The sequence below is a fragment of the Pteropus alecto genome, unplaced genomic scaffold (genome assembly GCF_000325575.1).
Source record: "Pteropus alecto unplaced genomic scaffold, ASM32557v1 scaffold239, whole genome shotgun sequence".
Lineage (NCBI taxonomy): Eukaryota > Metazoa > Chordata > Mammalia > Chiroptera > Pteropodidae > Pteropus > Pteropus alecto.
Window position 1 is genome coordinate 10,939,678 of NW_006494613.1, and position 6,636 is coordinate 10,946,313.

Below are 6,636 nucleotides of genomic sequence, written 5' to 3' on the forward strand. Positions count from 1 at the left end.
ATTACAATATTTTTTTTAAATATAGAGCAGATAGAATTTTACAAACAAAATAAGCTAGTGTTTGTGAAACGAAACAGCAATTTATTTTTCCACTTAAATAGTTGCATAAAAATAAATCTATTCACAACAATGCCATGTTGCTCACAATGTATAAGTAATGCTTTATTTGCAGTTTTATTGATTTGCCAGTTCAGTCCTGATACTAGTAATGGCCTTGAAACATGTCTTGTTAAAGTACATATATGAAGAAGAAGAATACAGAGAAAAGAGAATTGTCAGCCAAGAAGCTTTTGGAATCCTGAAAATAGGGCATCATAAGTTTATTTTCACTTTTGAGAAAATAAAATGAATAAACATTATTGAGTAGTCACATGCATCTTTGGCAAGTATATAATACAATGAAGAGGATAAAATGTCTATGCTAGGGTGATGAACCTCTAAAATAAAAAAATATCCTGAAATAATTATGGAAAATATCCTTTTAGCTAAAGTAATCAATAATGATAACATTGCTTTTGTTTCTTATTCTATCTTATGTATTTAAATCAGGTAAGGCGATATTCTGTTAGCTTATCAACATTTTGTGGGATTTAAGAAGAAATTTAAGTGGTAAGGAGAAAGTTTATTATACTTCTCTGTACTTCTAGTAATACACAAATTATATTACAAGAATGTGCTACTTTACTAAAAAAAGTTATATGCAAACAATTAAAATTATATTTTGACACTGTCGAACTATAGCCATTTTCCAAGAGGTTCTCATTTTCTTAAAAAAAATTTAAAAGTTTTGAGTTTTGAAATTTCCATGTGTGTGTTCCACAAAACCCTTTTTTTAAAGAAATTGTTTTTTAAAAAATGATTTATGAAATTGAGTCTCTCCATGTCATGGGAGTTTTGGGGAACGGTGATTATTTGTTCATTTGTTTAAAATATTTATGAATTATTTTAATATCCAAAATTAACTCATGATCCTAAAATATATATTATCATATCTTCACCTGTAGAAAAAAATATATTTATGGATAAATATTTATCTTTCTAAAATATAAGTTTCTATGAAATATGAGAAAGCTAATATTAATACAGTAATTTATCATGTAAGAAGAAAACGTTATTTGAAGAAAAAGTTTTAAAATTATATCTTAATATACATTAATCAGACTTATATGTTAATTTTTCCTTAGAGTGTCTTTATGAAAATTTGTCTTTATGAAAAAATTTAAATATATCACTAAGACTCTTTATGTGGAGATAGGTAGTAGGTAGATAAATAGAGATATTCTGCATATACTTATGCACAAAAATATGCATAAATGTAATTTCATATTGAATGTCTTTTTTCTCATTCTCATTCTTTTTAAAATTGAAACTAAAATAATTTAAAGTAAATAGTACATATCATCAGGGACAACACTAAAAGCACAAATGTTTTAATGTCTGCTGTATGGGAGCCAGAGTTATTCAGTTTCTCTTCAAGCTTGTTCCACAAAAACAACCCAAGAGACTGCATTCTTATACCACTTGGGGGTACCTCCGATGGTACATATTAATTTATATTGGCAGGAAGTTTTGGAAGTCAGCCATTTTCCCGCTTTCAAAGTACAAATTGTACAGCTACAGATGTTACAGTACTAGGTAGGTACAGAAAAGGGGAAACCATGAAAAATAAATGAATTACTATTCATTTCTTCATGTTAGTATGTAAACAATTAAAGGCTGATAAAATTTTCAAGTTGGAAGCCTAATTTGAAAGTTTATTGAGCAACTGAGGCTATATATTAATAAAATAAGTTAAGTTTTATGCTAGTGTAGACATGTTTAAAATTTGAATCTACAAAATAATTGATAAAGAAAAATATGTCTATTTAAAAAATGAGACAGCTTCTGAAGAACCTTTGCTTGTTCAAAAATTCCCAATCTATCTGTATCAAGGTACATAAAACCACTAATATATGTTCACTGTCATTGGCAAAAGTCCCATAAACTATCATTTCCTTTCAACAGCTTATAGTTAAATGGTTTAAAATATGAATTTAAGGGGGAAAAAGAAAGGGGAAAAATGAGATCTATGACCTGAATTGCTCACACAAAGATATCATTTTAATAGACTTTATAAAAGCATTTTATTCAATCTTAATATCCCAAATTTGAAAGATAATTAATCTATTTGAAGTATTCATACCTCTTCATAACCCAGTTTAAGTCAGTTCCCATAAGAAATATTAACTCTCATTATTATTGAAAATTGCATATCTTTAAATTAACCCATTGATTTGCTAATTATATTCTACTGCTGGAAAATTTCTCTGTTAGCTTCACTAGAGGACAGAGGAAAATATAAGGGCACATTCTGAATTCAGATTCTTTTTATGCATTGAGATGATGGTTATATTTATAAGCTATATTTTTATTCAAATATCATTTCGGTGCCATTGAATATGAATGATAAAATAATATATATATATATTGCTAATTTTTAAACAAATACATGGGAAAGAACAATAATCCTTAAAGCATTCTTCCTGGGAAGTTTTAAATTCATTCCTGTGAAAAACAGTGTTAAGAATTGTATATGCATATCCTACTAGAGAAAAAAAGAAGAGAAAAATTTTTAACAAAAGGAGTAAACATTTTCATTTTTTGTCAATGATTGAATAACAGGAACTAAAATAGAAATCTAGGCAACATCTGAAAAACTTTACACCTGAGAAAAGGGAGGGGAAAAAAAGACGTTTAAGTCCTATAATTGTAACATGTTACTTACTGGCTGAAGCAGTTTTATGGCCCCAGTGCAATGGAAAACTCAGACAGAACTCCTCTCACAATAATAATTAATTGAAAAATAAGACAGAAAATCAGTAAAGTTTAGAAGACTAGAAAAACTTGTCCTTACTGCAATCAACAGCAATAAAACACACATTTTTTCCCCAAGTGCAGATGGAATATTTACCAAGATAAACTGTAGTCTGGGCCATAAATCAAGTCTCAGTAAATGTGAATGGAAAAACATCATATAATGTATAGTCTCTTAACAGAACAGAATTAGAAAATAAATCAATAACAGGAAGCTATCTGGAAAATCCCTACATCTTAAGAGTTAATCAATAAACTTAAAAATAAACCCTGCATCCAAGAAAAAATACAAATGAAAGTTTGAAAATATTTTAAACTGAAAATGAAAAAAAAAATCGTGAGATGCGGTTAAAAGTATCTAAAGCAAAATTTATGGCATTGATTGCTTCTATTAGAAAGTTGGAAAGTTTAAAATTGATAATTTAAGATTCCCTTTTAGAAATGAGGAAAAAAAGCAAATTGAACTCAAAGTCAGCATAAAAAAATAAATTAGTAAAGATAAGAATTGAAATCAATGAAATAAAACAGAGTAGAAAAATAAACAATCTAAAAGTTTTTTTTTTTTTTGCAACATCAATAAAATTGATTAAAGTGTAGACAAACTGATCAGGAAAAAGAGAGGAGACTAATGGTAGAGAAAAGAGGACAATACTATAAAAGCTACAGGGATTACATGGATAATAAAGGAATATTATTAAAAAAACTTTATGCTGATAAATTCAATAAGGTTGATATAAACATTATTTGAAAGACAAAATTATCAATATAATAATATACATAACAATGTAACAAATTATAGAAGAAATTGATAATCTGAGCAACCATATATCTACTTAAAAATTAAATTCATAGTTAAAAACATCCAACTAACATTTAAGGAGAATATTGTGCAAATTCTTCCCAATCTTTTCCCCAGAATGAGAGGTGATAACATGTCCCAACTCATTTAATGAGGCCAGTGTTGATTACAAAGGCAAACATGACATTATAAGAAAAGAAAAATGCAGTCCATCATCTCCCATAAATTATAGACCCAGAGAACCTTAAAATGTCAGCAAGTGGAATTCGATGATTTTTAAAAAGTGTAGTACATCTCAACAGACTTTAGTTGAGAAATGCAGTTTAGAAGTGCGAAAATCAATCAATCTGATTTACAGTATTGGTACATATGTTCTGCATTTGTAAATGGTTTTTCTGCATTTACAAAATGTTCAAATGGTACATAATTAAAAAGTACCATTTGAACATTTTGTAAATGCAGAAAAGCATTCGAAAGAGTTCAACATCCATTTATAAGAAAATACTCAAAATTGAATAAAAATTTCTCAATCTGAAAAAAGAACATCTATTAAAAAAAAAAAAAACCTACTGCTAGCATTATACTAAATTGTGAAAGTCTGAAGCCTTTACCAATTATCAAGAACAAATATGTGTTTTCTTTACTTTTAATTAGCAATATCCTATTCATCCTAGCTAGTGTAATAAGGACATAAAAAAAAAAAAATCAGTGGAATACTGACTGGAAAGGAAGAAGTAACATTCTTCATTTTAGCAGATTGCATAAAAATCCAAGGAATTTACAGAAAGGCTAGTAAGTATATTTAGCTAATTTGCACAGTGTACCAAAATCAAGTGTAATTCTATATAATAACAAATAATTGAAAATTGAAGTTAAAGAACACTACCATTTACACATATAAATTATTTAGAGATTTTTCTTAAGTTTAACAAAATATGCACAAGATCCATTAAAAACTACAGACATTGCTGAAAGAAATTAAAGATCTGAAAAACGGAGAGATATACCATACTATGAATGAGAAAACACCATGTTTTAAAAAAAATTTTCAGCAATTTGATTTCTAAATTGAATGCTAACCTAGTGAAAACCCAGCAGGATGGATTTTTACGTGACGGAGGAGGTAAAAGATGACAATCTTGTTCTCAAATTTATATGGAAAATCACAAAATCTAGAATAGCAGTAATTATTGTCAAAAAAAAAAAAAAAAAGGTTTGGGAGATCTTTGGAACTAGGGTGAAGTGAGAGATGTCCCCAGATCACTCCCCTTGAAATAACAATAAGTTGAACATCTAAGACTCAACAAAAAAACACCCAAACTGCACACCAGCACTTCTGAGCATAGGATCTGCGCAGAAGAGCTACCACAGGTCAGAACCCTGGATGTCAGGCGGTGGACTGGGAGAAATTAAGAAGCTGCCTTTAGCAGCTGCCAGAGCTCTCTAAAGGAGGATGGGGAGGGGAGAAGGAGTGGTGAGATTGTGAGGCAAGTTCCCTGAACAGCCCTGCCTGGGAAAGTTATGAGCTCTCTGTGGCCAGGGCTGGCGCAGGGCCCAGTCATCATGGTAGAAAGCAGAGAAGAGGCAGAGAAACAACAGTTGATTTTTACCTACCATGGTTGCAAAACCGAAGCTTAGCTGCAGCCCACAACCCCCAACCCAGAGGGTCCGTTTCTCCATAACCTCCAAGACTGATCACCGTGAGCCCCAGGGGAATCTAAGCAAATGCTAATGAAACTGTTGCTAACACTGACAGGGACTGAAACTGAGGGTAGCAAGCATAATTAAATATCTATCAGAAAATAAAAAGACATTTTTAAAGCTTTATATAAAGCAGGGATCCAAGAGGCTTAGATGCCACTTACTGGAAACAAAAAGAAAAGCGCCTTTTTTTGCAACAGGCTGAAGAGAGACCTTCATATAATAAATCTTCTTGCTGGAAAAAAAGCAGCATACATTTCCATTAATGCCAGGTAGAGAAATAGTCCATTAAACACCAAGAAAAAACAAGGTGACAAGCTATCTCAGAAAGAAAGAGAAAAATCTCCAGAAAATAAGCTTATAGACATAGAAATATGTAACTTAAATGACAGAGAATTTGGTATGGTACTTCTGAAAAAACTCAGTGAGTTCCAAAATGAGTCATATCAACAATTTCAGGAATTAAAAAAACAACTAGATGAGCAGTGCAAGGAGATTGAAACCCTTAAAAGAACACAATAGATCTTCTGGAAATAAAACAAACAAATAAATAAACAAAAACACTACAAGAGTTGAAAAATGAAATAGCGAGTTTCAGAAATTGACTTGACCAAATGGAGGAAAGGATCAGTGATATTGAAGACAGAAATCTAGAAATGTATCAGAAGGAAGAAGAGAGAAATCAAAGAATGAAAAATAATGAAATAGAAATACAAGAACTAGCTGATACCATCAGGAGAGGAAACATAAGAATAATGGGCATTATAAAAGGCAAGTAAAAGGAGCAGGAACTAGAAAGCATTTTGAGACAAATAGTGGACAAGAATTTCTCAAATCTAAGGAGTGAGCTAGAGCTTGGAATTAAAGAATTCAACAGAACACCCAATCATCTCAACCCAAAAAGGCCTTCATCGAGACACATTTTACAAAAATTATTCAAAAATCAATGACAAAGATAGAATTCTCAAGGCAGCCAAGGAGAAAAATACAGTAACTTATAAAGGTAAACCCATTAGATTATTCTTGGACTTCTCAGCACAACCTTACAAGCCAGAAAGGAATGGAATCAAATATTTAAACTATTAAGTGAAAGAAACTACTAGCCCAGAATAATGTATCCAGCTAAGCTCTCCTTTAGATGCAAAGGAGAAATTAAGACTTTCCAGACACACAAAAATGGAGGGAATTCTCCACTATGAGGCCTATACTACAGAAAATACTGAAAGGGGTAAACTCACCTAAAACAAAATGTGTGTATATACACACACACACACACACACACA